Source organism: Typha latifolia, chromosome 15, assembly GCF_019914945.1.
Source record: "Typha latifolia isolate L0001 chromosome 15, TyphaL0001v2, whole genome shotgun sequence".
NCBI lineage: Eukaryota > Viridiplantae > Streptophyta > Magnoliopsida > Poales > Typhaceae > Typha > Typha latifolia.
In genome coordinates this window covers 3,087,944-3,110,671 of record NC_133100.1, presented here as the reverse complement: position 1 = coordinate 3,110,671, position 22,728 = coordinate 3,087,944, and positions in this window count along the sequence as shown.

Sequence of the window (22,728 nt, the reverse complement as noted above, 5' to 3'; positions counted from 1 at the left end):
CCACTAAACATATTCAATTTTGTTATGAAACTAAATAAGCAATCACCCTAGTTAAAATTGACCGATCTGACGACTTAACCCATGCAACCCGATTATATTTTGGTGAACCAGTTGGGTTAACTACTTTGATAAATGATACGACTTAGTCCATAATGGCTGCACTCGTAATATTGAATTCATTGGGATGAGCCAATTTATCTAATTAATTTTTATTTAAAAAAATAAAATAATTTTTACTGGGGGGCGTTCGAACGGAGGGATCGCGTTCGAACGGGTCATGCGACGCGTTCACAAAAATAAAGAACATAAATTGTGCATTCAAACGGAATCAGACCGTTAGAACGCGATCGTTCGAACGCCTGCACACATTCGTGATGACAGAGAAGCGATCGGGCGCGTACGAACACACCGCAGCAAAAATTATTAGTTTGTTAGGGTTTTTAACTTAGTTAATGGGTCCCTAATGTGAGCCTCTATAAATATGTGGAGGAAACCCTAATAAGAGTTTAATTTGATAATTGAAGACGACACTATGTTTTTATCTCCTTCTCTACTTGCTCTAGCCATTGGCGCCCTCTCCCACCTCCTTTTTTCTACTACCCAAGTTTTTAGTCAGCTTCCTCTAATTCCTAATACCCCTTTTCTACAACAACTTCTCCCCTTTCACACTAAGGAATTAACCTAGTACTAATCTAACCACTGAAGGGCTAACAAACTAGAGTTTATCGACATTCGGGCCACTGTTCGGCCAATATCTCAAGATCTAGCCATCCAAACTTTGCGATCTTGGATTCATTAGAACGCTCCTTTCAAGGGCAACAACATATCCAAAATTCAGGATCCAACGATTAGATTATTCGTAATTTCTTTTGAAAGTCACGTTCTCAATCTAGTCCAATTTCATTACGGATTGGATCAAGCCGGTTCGTAATAATAAACTTAACTAGTTATCCTTATTATTAAATTATTCTTTTTTTTAATCCTAAGGATATAAAGTTACTAGTCCTAAAATTTTTAAAATATAAAGTTAATAACATATTTATGTTTTAGAATTAGGTTTTTTTTTGCATATATACCCTTTAAAACTCTCTTAATATCTTGTTCCCATCTAAACTTCATATATATATATATATATATATATATATATATATATATATATATATATATATATATATATATATATATATATATATATCACTCAAAATCTATGCAAGGATACCATTTAAAATCTTTATTTTTTACATGAATACTCGTAAATTATCAATAAATTAAAAAAATCTAAACGTAAAAAGATAAAAGTATTCTTATTTTTTCAATATTTATGTTAGTTATGGGTATTTTTACCCTTTTATCTATTAAATGACTTAACTTAAAAGATAATCTGGAGGATATTTAGAGATCATACCAATCGTTTGATCTAAGATCCAACAGTTCTAAACCTAATATATATATCGAGCCGAGCTTGAGCGAGCTGGTGTTGGCTCGATTTGGTCGATAATACATTTGAGGTTAAAATCCTTACTTAGCTCGGCTCGTTAAGAGCCCGAGTCGATCTTTCAAAGAGTCGAGCCCGCGAGCCTCACAAGCCCACGAGCCTTATGAGCCTACTGGCTTTTTTGATGGTCCTAGTATATATGTGGTGATATAAAAAATATTATCTTAATATGAATAATGTGGAAACAATTTCTTCCTCCTTATCTTGGGTTTATGTTATTTATAATTCCGAGACAACTACATACTAAAAGTTACCCCCTTACCCTTGTGATTAGACAAAATTTAAATGTATTTTGAGATTTTTATTTGTGTTACTTAACCATCTGGTCTAACCTATGTATTTGCCTCAGAAAGGCATTATTTTTCATATATATATATATATATATATATTGATTTAGAACAATTAATTATATATAAAAATAAAATGCACAGTTTAGAATGAGTAAATAAAGATCCAATGGTAATCACTAATCCTCCAATCAATGTAGACTTGAAATAGGCTCGGAAATGATTCGAATGCAAACAACTTCGCGCATATTAATAATTCCGACAAGTTTCAATCATCAGTCCAAGAAATTCCCTCTCAAGTACATCATCTATTGTAAAGGTTAACAATGAATAGACTTTCCAGAGCTTGCTTGGCTCGTCTTAGATTTTTTTTCGAGCCGAGCTAGCTCGAACTCGATTTAAATATTAACTCGATATATATATATATATATATATAATTTAATATAAGATATATTATCTATTTTATAATTTATATTAACATGTTTGGTTATATGCTTCAACTTTAAATAAGGTGACGGGTTTGAATCTGATATATATATATACTTAAGAGTCAGCTCTGGTCGGAGTCGAGCTAAGCCAAGCTAAGCTAAGAACGGAGGCTTTCACACACACATACGAGCTTCCGAAAGAAGAGTTAAAATAAAGAAGGACAAATACGGAGCAGTGGTATGGTAGGATTCCCTCATTCCCTGTCTCATAAAGCAAGCAAGCACGAGTTCACGGGTCTCTTGTATACGTCCTTGTTGATAAACCCCAACAAAAGAAAAGAAAATGATAGTCATATTCGGAAATTGGAATCGTATGAAAATAGAGATAGAGTCACATACGAACATATAGGTAGGCCATTCTTCACATCTGGTTCCCTAATGGGTAGACTTATGTAGCTATTTTAGGGATACTTATGTTTAGATCATTTGACCTATTGCCCGTTCTCCACCCTGTTAGGCTTAAATTCATCTCACCCTGTTGTAGCTATATTTAAATTAAAATTATTCCGTCATATTTGATCTAACATACCTTGAATTTGAAGATTCTAATGCATCTAAAATAAATTCGATCGAATTTCATATGATAAAGATATGCTAAATTTATTAAACATACTTTGAATTTGTAAAATTTATTTAATTTCATACAAATTTGTTTCTAATAAGTATCTTTAAATTCGATCTGTCTTTTATCAAATATAATGATAAAAATTACAGTTGTATTTTAATCAAGACTACAAAGAGTTAAATACTTAAGTTGAAAGTAAAATATAAATAACTATTTTATTTATTAATACTAAATTATATCACATACGTACAATTTAAATTAAAGACCGAGAAAAAGAAAAACTTTGCTCACAAGATTTAATATTCATCGAATATTAAATAAGAAAACCAAATGCAATTAAATAGCAAAAGCCCCTTAATAAAAAAAAATATCGACTAAAGTATTTATTATTTAATATGATATATAAAAAAAGAATAATACAAACCAAGTATTACATCCTCTGATTAATAAAAAAAAGAAGTAAAACTATGTGCTAAAATGTTGTTACATCTTTGTTGAATGATTTTATATTTGAAATTGAAAACTGCAGCTCAGACATAAATAAAACCTTTAGAATTGTTATAGTTCTAGTAAAATATTATAAATCTCTTCACAGATAAAAAATACATCATTACTTAAATTTACGGAAATCTCTTACTAATTTTGCAAAGCCAATTAAATAAAAGGTAGTGTGATCGAATCTATGATTGTCGTTGCAAGCCAATTAAAGTAAAGCAAATTGCCGTACATAATCATCTCTTTTGTGATATGATATTCTACATATTGCTCATTGTTCAGGGAAGCTTTTGTCTTAAAAATTCAAGACATATTTCAGTTATTATTTTCTCCTTATTTTATATTTTTATTGCAAATTCTTCCAATTTTATTTAATTTTAACCGATTTATACTTGCTTTATCTTTTAAAAGTTTCTGACAACACTATTTTTTATTTAATAAAGTACATAAATGATAAAACATGTTCTCCATTCATATGCAAAACATAGAGAATTTTAGAGGAATTTTTTTTTCTTATTAGGTGAGACTACCTGAGAGAAGAGCTATGACCATTTTCGAGCTCTTTGTCCTCATTCCAGTCTTCCTCCTTATCATTTAAAAAAAATTATAGTACAATTTTTAAAATCTTCGTTCATCTTTCTACTACAATAACGTCATGAACTTTCCAATGTAAATTCTGATCGATATTATTTTACATGTGTTGGAAAGTTTACTTAATTTTCTAAAACTTTATCTCTAATGAGAAACGTAATTTATTATGATCCGATCACATGAGTCGAGTAAGTGGAGTTGAGTCTAGTTAGTTTAATTTACTTATTATCTATAATTTTGAATTAAAATAGATAATCTGTATGTTGATCTAATCCGCTAAGATGCTACTCCTATAAATTAGAGTGATAATAGGTTAATTATAATCGTGTAATAAATATTGAGTTTAGCTATTTTCTATTTAAGAATTTACCATTTTATTGTGGTCATTAGAATGTCTTTATTTTCGTAGAAGTAGATCTTAATCCTAGATTCCTCTCAAGTTCTAAACCCTAGCCACCATCTCTCCTTACTAGCCACCCTGCCTTACGACCATCCACCACTACTCTTGGCCGTTCGCATTCTCTAACAACTGCCGCAACATCGAATAGTTAACAATATGTTAAGTTTCGACATTTCTCTACTATTTTGATTATATCTTTTCACCTCGACCTCAGATTCACTTAAAATGAAAGTCATTAGCTTTCTAACTCACGAGGCTACCAGCTATCATAGTTCTCATATGAATAGATCGGTCCATACCTAGTTTATAATAGTGATATTAGCGCTAGCGTTCCTTAGCAGATGGTTAGCACGAGATCAAAGAAGATGAACAAGAAAGTAACACCTATGGAGGATCTAGGACTTGTCTCCATCCCTGTGGAGGTATCCTCAGTGCCACGAGCCACCATTGTCAATGAACCACCCGCATGGGTGAAGGTGTTGGTAGAGTTTGTGTACTCATTGAGAGAATCATCGAGGATGCTAGATCTGCTGGGGAGAGCTCCGAGTTGATTGAAAAGGTGATCCAAGCCTTGATGGCAATTCTTCTAGCCCAGCCCAACAAACCCCCGCCGCCAGTGCCATTGGCCACAGCTAATTCTCCATCCACAAGTTCACCACCTTCAATTCGGGAGAAGGTGGAGAGGAGATTTAACTAGTGGTCAAAACCCCTAAATATTCTAAATATTTTTTAAGATATCTCTAAATATTCTAAAATATTTATTAAAATTATATTAAATGCATGCTAATGGCACGGTGAGGTATGCAGGTTGAAGTACCTTCAAGACCACAATTCCAACTACAGTTATCATTGCAACCATCGCCTCCATTAGCATCATTGTGCTATATAATTTTGTTATTAGAGACAAGAAAACAAATTTAGCAAACTCGGAGAATATATGTGTCATGACTCGAAATCAGAATCATGATCAGCCATATACCTCAATACGCTTGAGATATACAAAGCCTTACTAATACTTTTTAAGTACTGATACGCTTAGTTAGGATCTTTTCTTATTGCATTAGGTGTTTATTTTTATTAAAATAAAATTTCCATAGGTCGCGTTCGAACGCAGGTGGAGTCGCGTTCGAACGCTTGTGAACCATTGTGAACACCTTATGAACACTTGTGAACGCCTGTGTTGCATTCGCAAATCCAGAGAAGGGACTTTTTGAGTGCATTCGAATGCGATCGAGCGCGTTCTAACGCGATCGGCGAGAATCCTCTAAAATTAGGTTGGCTAGCCTCTATAAATATGTGGATGGCAACCAACTTCATAATGGAATTGGATTCTTGATTTCTTGCCTTTTATCTTCTCTCTAGACTTCTCCCTCCTCCCTCTTCACCATCCTTTCACCTCTACTGTTGGCAAGATTTCTCCTCGTTTCTAATCTCCCTCGTCTATCGAATCACTCCTCTTCTTTGGGATCTCAACCACTTCGTTCCCTTCGTCTACTTCCCTTAATTACTTCCACAATCCACCCTCATCTCCATACCCATTCATAACCCTAACATCCACTCCACCCGTCACCACCACCATCACCCATGTTATTCCGTGTTTTCGTCTCTGCTACAGTTAGAATCTGTGAAGGGTATAAATAGAAAAGTTGTAGATTAGGAAGTTATAGATCCAACTCAATTAGTTTCGTAATTTTCTGACTATTGGAGAATATCTACGAATATGTTTCCTTGATTGCACAGACTGATTTTTATAATAAATTCAGATCTTGAAGGAATCTTAGCGTAGCCTATCTTTGGTTCCAAATCTTATCAAATTGGTATCAGAGCCTAACAATTGGTATTAGAGCCTAACAATCGGTATCAAAGCAGGCGAACCTCAGACCTCCATTAATGGTTGAAATAAGGAAGATGATGACATCAACAAGGAGATCTATGGAGAGCACACCGACAAGGGAGGACTCAATGCACGATAATCCTAACTGTGAGGCTGATTCCTTTAGAGCGACCACGGTAGGACCGAGTCAACCAATGTCCATGGGTTCGAATATGGATAAACTAAGGGGCATGTACCAAACATTGTTGCATAGAGTTGACAACATACAAAAGGATCACAATGAATTCAATAAATATGTCGTGAATCGATTGGGTTCGTCATCTCCTCGACGACGAACGGAGTTTCAAGAAGGACCAACGGTGGGACTCCATAGAACCAATACCCCACAGGTCCAGGTGCATCATATGAGTGTCAATGATCCCCTCCTACCTATGCTTTCACATCATCCCCCACCTCCGTTACAAAACTCAAGATCGGCGGTGGTGAAACCCGAGAGGCGTGCGACACCGGTGCGCTTCGTCGATGAGGAGGATTGGCACTATGAGGATGAGGTTGATCCCTATGGAGATGGTGATGGTCATGCTCGAGGATTTAGAGAAGGTGATCAACATGCATAAAGGTTTAGACCTGAACCTAGGATCTTTCATGAACCCGACAATGCTATTCGGGGAAGAACCGCACGTTTGGACTTTCCAAAATTCCAAGGCGGTGATCCAACGGATTGGGTGATTCAAGTTAAACAATATTTTGATTGTCAAGGTACAATGGAAGATGCAAAAGTCCAGATGGCAAGCTTCCACCTCCAAGGAACGGCATTGCATTGGTATAGGTCGGTTATTCGTGGTGGTGAATTTACTAGATGGGCTAATTTTTGTAGGAGGATAACACACAGATTTGAGACAGCGGCATATGAAAATCTTATTGCCACGTTAAGAAAGATGGCTCAAAGGACTACCGTATTAGAGTACCAAGCTGAGTTTGAAAGAATTAGTAGTCGTTGTGAGCTACTGTGGTCCGAACGTACATTGATGAGTATATTTATTTTAGAGCTACAAGAGGAGATACAAGTGAATGTTCATGCTCTATGTCCTACTACTCTTGAGAAGGCCTTTGAGAAGGCCGTGAGGATGGAACAAAAGTATAGGGCTCTAAAGATGGCAGCGAAAACCAATTGGGGCAATCGAGATGGGCGGTTTGCACCTAGAACGTCAATTAGAAATTCTGCAGTTTCAAAAACAACGGCTGTGACTACTAGACCATGACCACATTTGAGACCTTCTTCCGACGTTAGAGGAGGCACAAGACCCCCCGTTTGAATTCTCACACCTGCCCAGGTGGAGGAGCGAAGAGCGAAGGGACTTTGCTTTCAATGTGATGAGCGTTTCACCCCTGGTCATCGATGTTCTAAACCGATCGGGAGCGTGATGCTTATCGATGGTCCTGAGGAGAATGATTAGGTAGTTGATGATGGAGAGTGTCCAGAGGAGACCCATGAGGAGACTGTGGAGGAGGGTGTGGAGGAGGATATCTAAGCTGAAATATCGATGCATGCATATTCGGGTACTTCCGCGCCGAGGACGTTACAAGTAGACGGACTTGTTAAAAAGTATTGTGTGCACATCCTCATCGATTCAGGGAGTACACACAACTTTCTAAATGAGAGGCTAGTTAGGAGATTAGATTTGGATGCTGAACCGACTATGGGGTTTGACGTTGCTATTGGAGACGGCATGAAGCTTAGGACGGAGAGCTTATGTCGCCGAGTTGGTATACAGGTGCAAGGACACGACATCATTATGGACTTATATCAGTTGGCGCTACGAGGAGCGGACATTGTCCTTGGTGCTCAGTGGTTACAAAGTTTGAGATCCATCACATTAGATTTTCGAAGCATGTGGATGAAATATAAACAAGAAAATAAAGATGTGCAGCTTGATGGTGTTCGGACTTCGCCGATTCCTACGATGCAGCCTATGGTGGGGCTGCTTGGTGCATATGATTTGGCCTATCTTCTTCAGTTAGGACTAGTAGGAGATGAGCCTTAAATGAGTTTAGGTACTATCATTGAATTGTCTAATCTATTAGATAACTTTTCTGAACTATTTGAGAAGCCGTAGGAGTTGCCACTGAGGAGAGCGGCGGACCATCGCATAGAGATTGGTATCCGCATGTGCAAAAAGAAGTTATCTTAAAGATGGTAGCTGAGATGTTGGAGCAAGGCCTTATACAATCAAGTCATAGGTCATACTCATCCCCCGTGCTTTTGGTGCGAAAAAAAAGATGGGACATAGCGTTTTTGTGTCGACTTCCTCTCTTCTAGGAAAACAAGATATCATAATTTTACGAGGTTCCAACTAGTAGATTGTCCAAAATTGCACACACAAATTCTGCCCTAAATTTTGTCTAGAATCGGTTGCGGATCGAATGGCTTTGAAGGGAATTCGTATCACATATATACCTAAAAGTCATCGTGTCTCATTTCTAACTTATGATAACTAAGTCACATAAATCTGATAATTTCTCAAGAGTTTCAAATTAATAATCTACCATATCTTCCAAATAAAATCCACCACATATAACAAACAATTTAATTTTATTATGTCATCAAAATTATTCTATGTTATATAATATAATAATTGTAAAGAAAAATGAGTCTGCATATTTTTAACTAAAATTCAACATCACTTGAAACACACAATTGACATGTTGTATAATTTTTGACCTCTAAAGAATGCCAAAACTAAACTAGTAGTTAAAATGTATTTTCACTATCATACAAGATATATCATAATGTTATCTACTTAGTAATCTGCCATCACTATAAATAGTTCATCTCATTCTCATTCTTTCTGTTGAATTACATCCACATAGTGAGCAACTTTCAACTAAACCCACTTTCTTATCACCTAATAAATACATACATTTAATTCGCATGGGGGCGTAGAGAAGAGATGTCGGTTGAGATCTCCCTACGTGCTTATTCAGGCACGAGAGCTCCTAAGACTCAAAAAGTTGAACAGCTGATCAAGAAGCAATGTGTACACATCCTAATTGACTCGGAAAGTACACATAACTTCTTAGATGAGCAATTAGTTCATAAGATTGGGTTAGATGTGGAGTCAATAATAGAATTTAATGTGGTGATCGACAATGGTACCATGCTATCGATGAGTAGTTTCTGCCATAAGGTTGGAATTCAAGTACAAGGCCACCGCTTTGAGGTGGTCTTGTATTTGTTGGCCTTATGGGGCACTAATGTGATCCTAAGAACATAGTGGCTGAAGAGTCTAGGATAAGGTGATTGTAATAGTCAACTAATAGTTTGTTTGTAGAAGAAATAAAAGTTCCAATCAGTCAAAGGAGCAAGTCTTGGGATGGGGCATTCGAATGCCCACAAGGCCATTCGAATGCATTTACCCAAGAGCAAGAAGATTAATTAAGCGTTTGAACACCCTCAAGGCCATTCAAATGCATTTACTCGAGAGCTAGAATATTAATTAGGCGTTCGAACGTCCTCAAGACCGTTTGAATGCCCAACGATGAGGAACTCTAATTTAGATGTTTTAATTAAGTATCTTTAGTTAGGCAATACGATTTGAGCATGTTCGATCCTATTGCCAAGTCTAGTCGAGTCAGGGAGACACCTATAAATAGATATGGTGTGCACTTAGATAATTATCTTGGATTATTGAAGTTAATTTACAAGATCGTCTCCTTCCTCCTTATTCGACTACCTCTAAGCTTTGGAACCCTAGTCATCATCTAGGATCTTTATTACTGCCTTCCTCTTTATCTAGCGAACCTTCTAGACTCTAAGGAATGACTCTACTTCTTCTCTATCTCTTTCCTACCGACTACCTCGACTTCCACCATTGTTATCTCCACCACCTTGCCATAAACCTAGGTCGTTCACCACGACGCCTCTTTGGCCTCCCCTTTTCACGATCCATCTCGATAAATTTGTTCTCCATCCTGAATCTATTTTAATCCCAAAAGTATTCTACCATCCAACCGTTGGATCTCTAGTTCACCCTTAATTTTAGAGATTCGCAGCAGCCCTAACTTTCTCTACGTGAGTCAAAATCTAGTTCCTCTTCAGATTTTTGGTACGATCACTCCTCTAGCTATGGAACTCTGATACCAGCTTGATACGATCTCTCTTTTAGGGCTAAAGATCGATCTTTTTAATTCTTCAGATCTGGACTAGATCTGGCACGGAACTTTGAAATAAGATCCCAAAATATTCCGCCGTCGGATCGGCATGAAATTTTGATATGTTGTCGCCCTAGAAAAGAGCTTTCCAACAAATCAAGTTTCAGGCGAATCGGAGTAGGGGATCTCGATATACCCTTTGTTTAGTGGACGAACGTCAGGATACTCTATTTTGGATCCGTGGATGGAGGCACGAGATCCTAGGTAATGGTGGAGGACCAGCGTTAATGGGGTGGCACCGATGAAAAGTGATGGTGGAAGGGTTGTGGTTGATGGAAGGATTAGGGCAAGTGTTGGATAGATTGGACGAACGGGGAGAAGAGGGCCACCCCTAAGGGACTAGGGTGATTAGCCGGACGAGGGAGGTTAGAAGCGGCGTCGCCGGGGATTGAGAGAACGGGAGCGAAGAAGACGAAGGAGGCAAGGCAAAACTCAATCTCAATAATCAATAATCAATTTGGTTGCCTACCACATCCTTTTATAGGCTAACCAACAACTCAAATTAACCCTAAAAACACAATTTTCGTCGACCGCGTTCGAACGCACCGAGTTCGCTCTTCTGGATTTGCGAACGCGATGCAGGCGTTCGAACATACGATCGAACGCGCCTGTCGGTATTTGCGAACGCGATACAGGCGTTCACAGCGCGTTCGAACGCACCGCGTTCGAACGCACCGCGTTCGAACGCACAGTACATTTTCTTCACCACGTTCACAACCCCGTTCACAAACCGCGTTCGAACTCACTCCACCCGCGTTCGAACGCGACTTACAGAAAACTTATTTTAATGGAAATTAAACACTAAAACATGAAATAAAAACACTCCTAAAGTGAATCCATGCTCGAGACGACGTTGGTGAAGTCCGAATCGTATCAATCCACCACGCTTCCGCAACCTTGTCCTCAAGGTTTGAAGTTCGGAAAGCGATCCATGATATCTGACTCTAGCTCCCAGGTAGACTCGTCAGTAGGTTTGCCCAGCCACTCAATTAGCACTTCCGTCTCTAATCTGGTCCCATGGCGTCTTCTCCTGCGGCCTAATACTCGGACCGGTTCAGTGGGGCCATCTTCCTCCATTAGTTCGGGTAAGGCCGAACCCACCACATGGTTATGCCCGATCTGGGCCTTCAATGCTGATACATGGAAGACCGGATGTATCCTGGTTCCTTCAGGTAGGTCCAACCGGTAAGCTACTGGACCAATTCGTTGTAGCACTCGGTACGGACCGTAGTATTTGTAACCCAACTTTTGGTTCAAAATCGGTCTCAATGTGGATTGCCGATACGGTTGAGCTCGAACGAACACCAATCGATCCACCTCAAATTCTCGCTCACGTCGGCCTTTGTCATGAGTTTGCTTCATACGGTTTTGGGCTGTGGCTAGGTGAGTCTTGAGCCGTCTCAATGTTTCATCTCGATCAGCCAGCTCCAAGTCAAGCTCGGTCCTATCCGCCGCCGCGAGTCTATCATAGGCACGCAAGACAGGGGGAGTGCGCCCATAAACCGCCTCCAAAGGGTTCATCCTCAGTCGAGCTTGGATACTTGTACTCCTACTAGCCCAAGGTGGAATTCGGATCCATCTACATTGAGTCCACTTGGTCTCGGGTGGTCGAACTACTTGACTCAATGTCAGTTCAGCAATAGTAATCTGGTACATCCGATTGCGCTCGGGAGGTCGAGTTAGATGTAGTTGGTGGATCCAGATTAGTTCCTCCCAATGACTCGAGTTAGGTTCAGCGACAGCCATTTGCATTAGTAGAGCTCGGTCCCCTGCACAAGGAAAGCTCACAAGTGGTTGCAATGTCAGCCCTTGCCGCGGTTGATTTCCATCCAGCAGCACCCTTCGTCCATTCCTCCGAAATATCAGTGTGAGGTTTGAGAAATCAAATGTTACGAGCCCCAAGCTTTGAAGCCATTGAGTCCCCAAAACAATGTCGGCACCTCGCAAGGCCAACGGATAAAGATCCAATGTGAAAGTTTGGCCTTGCACCTTCAATTCCACCTGGTCAAGCCCAACAATGTAGCCTTCTTGAAATGGTGCAGCCAGCCCTTCACAGTTTGTTGACGAGGTCTCCGGTGCATGGGAAGATGTGGAGGTTCCGAGGGCTGCTACAATGGTCGAGGATCCCATTGTAGCGGACAGCCGTTCGTTGCGGCTAACCATGGGTCGAGGTGTAGAAGCTCAATCTTGCCTGATAGCCGAACTCTCCCCTACTTTTGTGATGAACGGGGAGGCCGTGGAGGATGTTGGGTATGTTGCAGAGGGTTCCCCATGCTGCCTTGTGATTGCCCTGCATGTTGAAGAAGGTTTCGGCCACGCCCGAATTTCCCGCAGCATCTCCATCATCATTTGATTATTGATGGCCATCTGCTTGGAAAGAGACCCCAACACGGCTTGAACGCCAGGTTCTTCCGTATTCCGATTAGATCGGGTGGTTCCGCGGGTGGAAGTCCCCGCAATCGTTTCTCTCTCCTCTATTGGGATAATCTCTTCTTCATCATCTCGCCGTGCAGCCATGGATCTGGTTGTCGTCATTGGAAGCGCTTGTCCGAGGAACGGTGGCTCTGATACCAGCTTGATACGATCACGCCTCTAGCTATGGTGCTCTGATACCAGCTTGGTACAATCACTCCTCTGGCTATGGAGCTCTGATACCAGCTTGATACGATCTCTCCTTTAGGGCTAAAGATCGATCTTTTCTAATTCTCAGATCTGGACTAGATCTGGCACGGAACTTTAAAATAAGATCCCGAAATATTCCGCCGTCGGATCGACGTGAAATTTTGATATGTTGTCGCCCTAGAAAAGAGCTTTCCAACAAATGAAGTTTCAGGCGAATCGGAGTAGGGGATCTCGATATACCGTTTGTTTAGTGGATGAACGTCAGGATACTCTATTTTGGATCCGTGGATGGAGGCACGAGATCCTAGGTAATGGTGGAGGACCGGCGTTAATGGGGTGGCACCGGTGAAAAGTGATGGTGGAAGGGTTGTGGTTGATGGAAGGATTAGGGCAAGTGTTGGATAGATTGGACGAAGGGGGAGAAGAGGGCCACCCCTAAGGGACTAGGGTGATTAACCGGACGAGGGAGGCTAGAAGCGGCGTCGCCGGGGATTGAGAGAACGAGAGCGAAGAAGACGAAGGAGGCAAGGCAAAACTCAATCTCAATAATCAATAATCAATTTGGTTGCCTACCACATCCTTTTATAGGCTAACAAACAACTCAAATTAACCCTAAAAACACAATTTTCGTCGACCGCGTTCGAACTCGCCCGACTGCGTTCGAATGCACCGAATTAGCTCTTCTGGATTTGCGAACGCGATGCAGGCGTTCGAACGCGTGATCGAACGCGCCTGTCGGTATTTGCGAATGCGATGCAGGCATTCACAGTGCGTTCGAACGCACAGTACATTCTCTTCACCACGTTCACAACCCCGTTCACAAACCGCGTTCGAACTCACTCCACCCGCGTTCGAACGCGACTTACAGAAAACTTATTTTAATGAAAATTAAACACTAAAACATGAAGGAAAAATACTCCTAAAGTGAATCCATGCTCGAGACGACGTCGGTGAAGTCCGAATCGTATCAATTTTGACTCACAGTGATCGTGGGATTAGGAAGGTGAACATTATAGTAATACGACTTGAAGAGGTGAAAGTATAGGTGAGTCCGACTTTGCACTTGCTGGAGGAGTTGCCTCAACCCCCTTAAATAGGGGTGCACATTTGGAGGAGGATTCGGCCACCAATAGCTCCACCCAAGATTATAATGGAGGCAACATCACGAGGCTAATGTGAGAGAAGCGTGGAAAGGATTCTGCCACCAACAGCTCCACCCGAGATTATAATGGAGGCGACATCACGAGGCTAATGTGAGAGAAGCATGGAGGATGATTAGGCCACTGGCAGCTCCACTTGAGATTCGAACCAACTTGGAGTGTCTTCCGACTTATCACCTTGAGGATAAAGTGAGGGAAGCATGGTGGCTTATTATGACCCTGCTAGGCTAGGAGTTCTAGTCTTTGGTATAGACGTTCAAATGCCCAATCAAGCATTCGAATGCCCTAGCCCGAGAGTAGAGATGGGTTTTAGGCATTCGAATGCCCGACGAGTCTGTTTGAACACCCGACGAGTCTATTCGGACGCCCGACGATGAGGTTCTTTTATTTGCTTATTAGATGACTTTTGCCATTTATACCAGATGTTATTGTATTTGCTTCTAGTCCTTTGTTTATATATTAGTTGTTGCTTAGGTTGCTTAGTCGATTCGAGCCTATTTGATTTAGCTAACCGAGTCACATTAGTATGTTGATGATATTCTTCTGTTTGTGCAAGCTGAGGAATGAGAAGTAAAAGTGTTAAACATTTTACTGTATTGCTTCTGTTTGTGCAAGCAGAGGAATGAGAAGTAAAAGTGTTTAAACATTTTAATGTATTGCTTTAATGTAGTTTTGGGGTTAAAAATAAACTTTGAGGAAAGCTCGTTGATTTGCCTAGGTAGTAACAAGGAAAAAGGGAAGGTGCTGTTAAGCTGCTAAATAGTAAAGAGAAAGAGTTACCCATTAAGTATTTGGGGTTGCCTCTGCATTATAGTAAACTACAGAAGCAAGATTGGATGTTGGTTATTGAAAAAGTTGAGAAAACACTTGCGGGTTGGATAAGAAAGTAACTCTCCCTATTAGGGAGAATTATTGTCATTAATTCTGTTTTGTGTGTTGTGCCGTATATTATTTGTTATTTTTCAATATGCTAGTATGGGTAAGGAAAATGATTAATAAACTGTGAATAAATTTATTTTGGCATGGCACGTAGGAAGAGAGAAAAGGCTATGCTTTGGTCAATTGGGATAAAGTTGATATTCTTAATCGAAAAAAATGAGGCATTCCTAGCAAAATGGTGGTGGCGGTCGATTAATTCTAACAGATTTGGTCCTCGATTGTGATGTAGAGATATTACAAGAATGTTAAAGTGGTCTTTATTCAAAACTAGTGTACACTGGAAAGTGAACAATGGCAAGAGGTTTAAATTCTAAACTGATATTTGGATTTGTTATTGTTCATTCATAAAATATTTTCCTAGGCTTTTTGATATTTCTTGGGATGAGAAGGTGACTATCCAGCATGCGTGGGATGGACAAAGCCGGTGTTTGAAGTATTGAAGAGGTTTAACTGAGCGGTTAATGATAGATGTAAGAAATATGATTAATTTGATTAGTAACAGTCAAGTGCTGATAAATAAGGAGGTGGATAAAGTAGTGTAGCATTTAGAGGAAATTTGTATCTTTACTATGAAGTCACTTTATAGATGTTTGAATTATGGAGGGATTATTTCAAAGGTGCTACATAAGATATGGCAAATAAAAATCCATTTAAAAGTTGGGGCTTTTTTATGGTTAACCTATAATAATTGGCTTTTGACTAGAGACGATTTGAGGAGGATAGAATGGTTGGGTGTTGTGAGTTGTGTTTTCTATTCTGAAGACGAATAGATCACATGTTTCAAAGATGTGGATATGTATGAAAAATAATAGGCAAAATGAAAGAGATAGTGAAATAACTGCAAAATTAAACATCTTAGAGATTGATTTAATGAAAATAGTATTAAGATGAAGAATGGAAAGCTAAAGTGGTGGTTGATTTAGTTGGGTGTCTTATTCTAGTCTATTTGGTTAGAAAGGAACAATAGGATATTCAAATTCTAAATCTCGTGATGGAAGAGACATTAAGAAAGAGCTTGTAGAAGAAATTGAAGGACAAGTTTACAACCAAGAGTATTGGATTTTATTCCACAAAGTAATAGCAATTTTTCTCTACTGGGCAAGAATCTAAGCGTTCGATGTTGTGAAGAGATCTCGCCAGCTAGCGCAAGGGGATGTGGCGAATTATCTAATCACTCTTGGATTGAAGTGACGAGGAGTTGTGTCTGGCATTTGCAATTGTTGTTTCAAATATTTGGTTTGTAATATGTATCACGATCCGAAATAGAAATTAAGACCGGCCATGCACCTCAATATGCTTGAGATACACGAAACCTTATTAATACTTCCTAAGTGTACGATGGCAAAAATAAATAAACCAAGAAGATATGCTTTATTAAATTTAATCTAATTGCAATAATTATAAAACAATGTCATTATTTTTGATTCTCTAAACGAAATAAATTTAACTTCTAATCTAAAACATAAAATCCAAAAGAGCGGAAAAGTAAATCGGCGGATCCTAAGTGGATGTAGAGTTCGAGTACGCCTTAATATGCTATTTAAATAATGACAATGATAACAATAGAGAGTCATAACTTATAACCTTGCATAGTTTCAATATATTAACATTCTTCCAATATTTATACTATCATTTGTCTCAATGGGTCTATACCATGTGGATCCACATCAACTAGAAGTCACCTCGAGATAACGCTCGAGATTTTTCTTCATAGCTGATCCGGTTAGGGTCATCAGATGGTATAATTATGTTATCAACACACTCTATCTTTTTCACTAACCGTTGAGAGAAGTTAGAGTCACCTAGAAAATTTCTCATTTATCCTAGGACTGTTCCCTAACCCCGCTAGAGTCATCTAAGAAAGTCACCATAGTGATCTAATTTAGGATTTTCCCATGGACTTCCAGATAGACTTGAGTTATCATGGAAAACTACAAGTGATTTATACTGGAACTGTTCTCTAAGCCACACCAATACTAGTCTCATTTTTATTTTCACTAAAATTTAATATTTGCACAAGGTATAGTGATACACTAAGTATAACGATTAAATGCACATAGAAAATGTAACAATTAAATTTGCACATAAGGATGAAATAAATAAATTTACACACAGAAAATTACATGATCTGACAAGGTACGAAATATAATAAAAATAAATATGTGAGTGAATCCACTCACCTGAGTCTAAGCAAGACAACCAAAATCTCAAATCTCTAGCTCACATACTAAATCTCATCACCTTTAATAATAAATAATAATAAAAATTTTCATTTGAATAATATAAATATTTCAAAAAAAAAAAAACTAAAAAGAACTAAAATGGGTTAAATTACCCATTGGATTAGGCTGGGCTACCACTAGCCCGACCCATTCCAAAAAAAAAAAACTAATCGGGTTGGGCCAAGGCCCAGCCAAAATAAGTGGATTGGGCTACGGGCTAACCTCCAACCCACCCATTTAAGCGGTTCGGGTCGGGCCTTTGGATCCGAAATCCAAACCCGAACTCGAACTCGAACTCAAAAGAAAAGGGTTGGCTTAGGTTAAACCTGAGCCCCACCTAATTCCTTTTCTTCCCGCGACCGACGCGAGGAAGAGAAGAGTTGAGAGAGAGAGAGTGACTACCGGCGACCCCGCTGGCGGTGGTTCACAACCACCCTCAAGCCCTTCGACTCTCTATGTCTGTCTGTCTGTCTGTCTGTCTGTCTGTCTGTCTCTCTCTCTCTCTCTCTCTCTCTCTCTCTCTCTCTCTCTCTCTCTCGCGCGCGCCCGCGCGACTTCGTCGTCCTCACGAGGTGGAGGAGAACCCACTGCAGACGGCCGACTCAAAAGTCGATGACGACTGGAGCCACGAGGTCTCTTAGGCGAACACCTAAGGCATGAGACCAACAACAAGAGGCTTCTAGTGGAGGAGAGACAGCGACCCAAAGTTGCCGGTCGGCGTGTGTCGTCGGCGAAGCTGAAATCCCACAAATTAGGTATTTTTATTTTAACCTATTAAAGTAAAATTAAATTTGAGGGGTGGGAGAGGGCTTACTAAGGAGTTACGTGGTGTCTCCGATGGCTCCGACGACACTCTGACAGGCCGATTCCACGACGTGACTCTGACGGTGAGAAAGAAGAAAACGAAGGAGGAGAAGAAGAAGAAAAGGGAAAAGGAGGCTAGGGTTGAGGAGAGAGAGAAAAATTAGGGTTTTAATTTATAGTGCAAAAAAAATTCAAAATCTAAAATAGATTTGGATTCGGCGAGATTTCGGCGACTGCCTCGTCGCATGCCGGAGAGGGAGAGGGGAGGGGGACCCTCCTCTCTCAACCCCCTTTTTTTCTCCAGTTCTCACAGCTATTCCCAACAAAAAGAAATTTCGTCCTCGAAATTAAAATTAGTTTGATAAAAGAATAAAGTAATACCGTAATAGTCGCTATGAAGATTGAGAAAATAGCTCCAGATGCTTCTCCCTCATTTCATCTTCATGCTCCCAAGTTGTTTCTTTCGGCTTGTGGTTTTGCCATAAAATCTATACGAAAGAGATTATCCTATTGCGAAGAGTTCTTTACTAAGTCTCTAGAATTTTCACAGGTTGCTCCTCATAAGATAGATTTTCCCGGATCTCGAAAGGCTCAAAGTCGATCACATGGGCTGCACTAGGCACATACTTTCTCAACATGGACACATGGAAGACATTATATACCTTAGCTAATCTAGGTGGCAGTGCTCTTTGGTATGCCACCTCTCTAATGCGCTCTAACACCTCAAAAGGCCCAATAAAGCGAGGACTCAACTTGCCTTTCTTACCAAACTTGATCAATCCTTTCCAAGGTGACATCTTTAGGAAATCCATGTCGCCCACTTGAAACTCAAGGTTTCTTCTTCGGTTATCAGCATAGCTCTTTTGACGGCTTTGAGCTGTAAGAAGCTTTTCCTTGATTTTAATAATTTTCTGTGTGGCATATTGTACTATATCTGGTCTCAATAACTGTCTTTCAACAATCTCAAACCAACAAAGTGGAGATCCGCATTTTCTACCATACAACGCCTCGTAAGGTGGGCTAAACTTGAATGGTAGCTATTATTGTATGAGAACTCCATGAGTGGAAGATGATCATCCCAATTTCCTTTCCTTTCCAAAGAACATGCTTGCAATATATCCTTAAGGGTTTGAATAGTCCTCTCGGATTGTCCATCAGTTTGCAGGTGATAAGCTGAACTGAATCTCAATCGTGTCCCCATAGCTGAATAAAGACTTCGCCATAATTTAGAAACAAATGAGGATCTCGATCAGACACGATAGACAAAGGTGCGCCATGGAGTCGAATAATCTCCCTAATATAAAATTGTGCAAGACGATCTAAGGAGTAAGTCATGTGAATGGCCAAAAAGTGAGCAGACTTGGTTAATCTGTCCACGATCACCCAAATTGCATCATGATTTGATCTAGTGCGAGGAATTCCCGAGACAAAGTCCATAGTCACGTCCTCCCACTTTCATTCCGATAAAGGCAAAGGCTGTAACATCCCTGCAGATTTTTGGTGCTCGACTTTGATTTGCTAACAAATGAGACATTTGGTCACAAAGTTAGCTATGTCCTTCTTCATGCCATTCAACCAGAAGTCTTCTCGCAAATCTATATATATATTTTTGTGCTGCCTGGTTGGATACTGAATCCTAAACTATGAGCCTCTGACATAATTTTATTTTTTAACTCTTCATTGGCCCAAACGCAGACTCGATTCTAGTACTTGACTAGTCCTTCATCCGATCTCGAATAGCCAGGATGTTCTCCTTTTTCTAATCCTTCCAAGATCTTCTTGAGGTTGGCATCCTCTAATTGAGCAGTTTCGATGCGATCTAAAAGTGTATGTTTGGCCACTAGCCGGCTGCAAATAGCTGCTCTCTTTAGATTTGATATTACTTCAATTTTCAAGTGTCTGAATTCTTCAATAATACACTGCTGACAAGTAAGTGCTGATAAGTTCCCCTCTGATGATTTCCTGCTCAAAGCATCGGCTACCACATTTGCCTTCCCAGGATGGTAATTGATACTAACATCATAATCCTTGATTTATTTTAGCCACTAGCGCTGCCTCAAGTTAAGTTCTTTCTGAGTGAAGATATACTTGAGGCTTTTGTGATCGGTGAAAATTTCACAAGATTCTCCATAAAGGTAGTGACGCCAAATCTTTAGTGCAAAAACCACCATAGCCAACTCAAGGTCATGAGTAGGGTAGTTCTTTTTATGAATCTTAAGTTGTCTAGATGCATAAGCTATCACCTTTCCTTGCTGCATCAAAACACAACCAAGACCCTGTCAGGATGCATCACTGTAAATTACAAAGTTGCCGCCCTCTGTCAAAAGTGAAAGAATAGGAGATGAAATCAATCTCTGCTTAAGTTGTTGGAAGTTATTTTCATAATAATCTGACCACTCAAATCTTACCCCTTTTTTGGTGAGGTGAGTAAGTGGCAAGGCAATTCGTGAAAATCCCTCCACAAACCTTCTATAATAGCTTGCTAATCTAAGAAAAATGCGTATTTTAGATACTGAAGTAGGCCTCGGCCATTTGCTAACAGCCTCGATCTTCTTTTGATCCACCTTGACTCCATCCTTGCTGATTATATGTCCTAAGAAAGCCACCTCATCCAACCAAAACTCACACTTCTTAAACTTCGGATAAAGCTTTTCCTCACGAAGAGTTTGTAGTATTGTCCTCAGATGTTCCTCATGCTTTTCTCTACTCTTGAAATAGATCAATATATCATCAATGAATATCACAACAAACTGGTCCAAGAAGGTTTTGAAGACCCAATTCATTAAGTCCATAAAAGCTGCAAGTGCATTTGTAAGGCCAAAAGGCATCACTAAGAACTCATAATGGCCATAGTGAGTCCTAAATGCTGTCTTTGCAATATCTTCATGTTTTATCTTCAATTGGTGATAACCAGATCTCAAATCAATTTTTGAGAAGACCTGAGAGCTTTGTAGTTGATCAAAAAGATCATCGATCCGGGGTAGTGGATACCTGTTCTTCATTGTGACTTTATTTAACTCCCAATAATAAATGTAAAGATGCATCAATCCATCTTCGTTCTTTATAAATAAAACTAGTGGTCCCCAAGGTGATACACTCGGACGAATAAAATCCAAATCCAGCAGCCCTTGAAGTTGGGTCTGCAACTCTCCAAGTTCTGTTGGTGCCATCCTGCAGGGTGCCTTTGATATTGGTTCAATGCCAGGGAGCAGGTCTATGGTGAAGTCTATCTCTCTATTAGGTGGAAGACCAGGTAGATCTTTAGGAAAAATATCTAAAAATTTATTTACCAAATGAAGTTCATGAATCTCCTGCTCTGCACGCTCCATGCCCATTACTGATGCCAAAAATCCTAAGCATCCTTTCTTTATTAATCGATTTGCTTGAAGTGCTGAGATAATACTGGTCGTAGGAATCTTTCGCTCACCCTGGAAGAAAAATTATGGCTTCTCCGGGATAGAAAATGTAACCCTTTTGTAACAACCAAAAAAAAAATTCTTCACTGCATGGCACGAACCAAGTGTATAGACTATAGACAGCTGAACCAAGTGACTATAAAAAATAAATATCTTTTACATCGCATTGATGATTTGTTTGACCAGTTAAGGGGAACTAGAGTACTATCCAAAATAGACTTGAGGACTGGTTACCATCAATTAAAAGTCAGCGAGGAGGATGTTTCTAAAACTGCTTTCCATACTAGATATGGACATTATGAGTTTCTGGTCATGCCATTTGGATTGACCAATGCTCCAGCTGTTTTCATGGATCTGATGAATAGAGTTTTCCAACATTATTTGGATCAATTTATAACAGTTTTCATTGATGATATACTAATATATTCAACTAGTGAGGAACAACATGAGTATCACTTGAGGTTAATGCTCTAGATCTTGAGAGAAAAGAAGTTATTTGCCAAACTTTCAAAATGTGAGTTCTGGCTAGATCAGGTGGTCTTCCTAGGACATGTAGTATCACAGGAATGGATCAGTGTGGATCAATCCAAAATAGATGTTGTACTGAAATGGAGTCAACCAACTAATATCACGGAAGTGCATAGTTTACTTGGTATGGCTGGGTATTATAGAACGTTTGTAGAAGGATATGCAAAGATAGCTATGCCTCTTACTAGGTTGACTCGGAAGAATCAAAGGTTTGAGTGGAATGAAGAGTGTGAAAATAGTTTTCAAGAATTAAAAAGAAGATTGACTTGTCCACCAATTCTGATTATTCCTTCTAGTGGAATAGGATTTCAAGTGTATTGTGATGCCTCACGCAAGGGATTGGGTTGTGTTTTAATGTAGAATGGTAATGTAGTGGCATATGCATCTAGACAGTTGAAAGATTATGAACAGAATTATCCTACTCATGATTTGGAGTTGGCTGCTGTAGTATTTGCTCTAAAAATTTGGCGACACTATCTATATAGGGAAAAATGTGAAATTTCTACATATCATAAATGTCTTAAATATTTGTTTACTCAGAAAGAACTTAATTTGCGGCAAAGGAGATGGTTGGAATTAGTGCAAGATTATGATTGTACCATAAATTATCATAAAGGTAAAGGAAATATTGTTACAGATGCCTTAAGTAGGAAGTCAGCTGGGAGTCTAG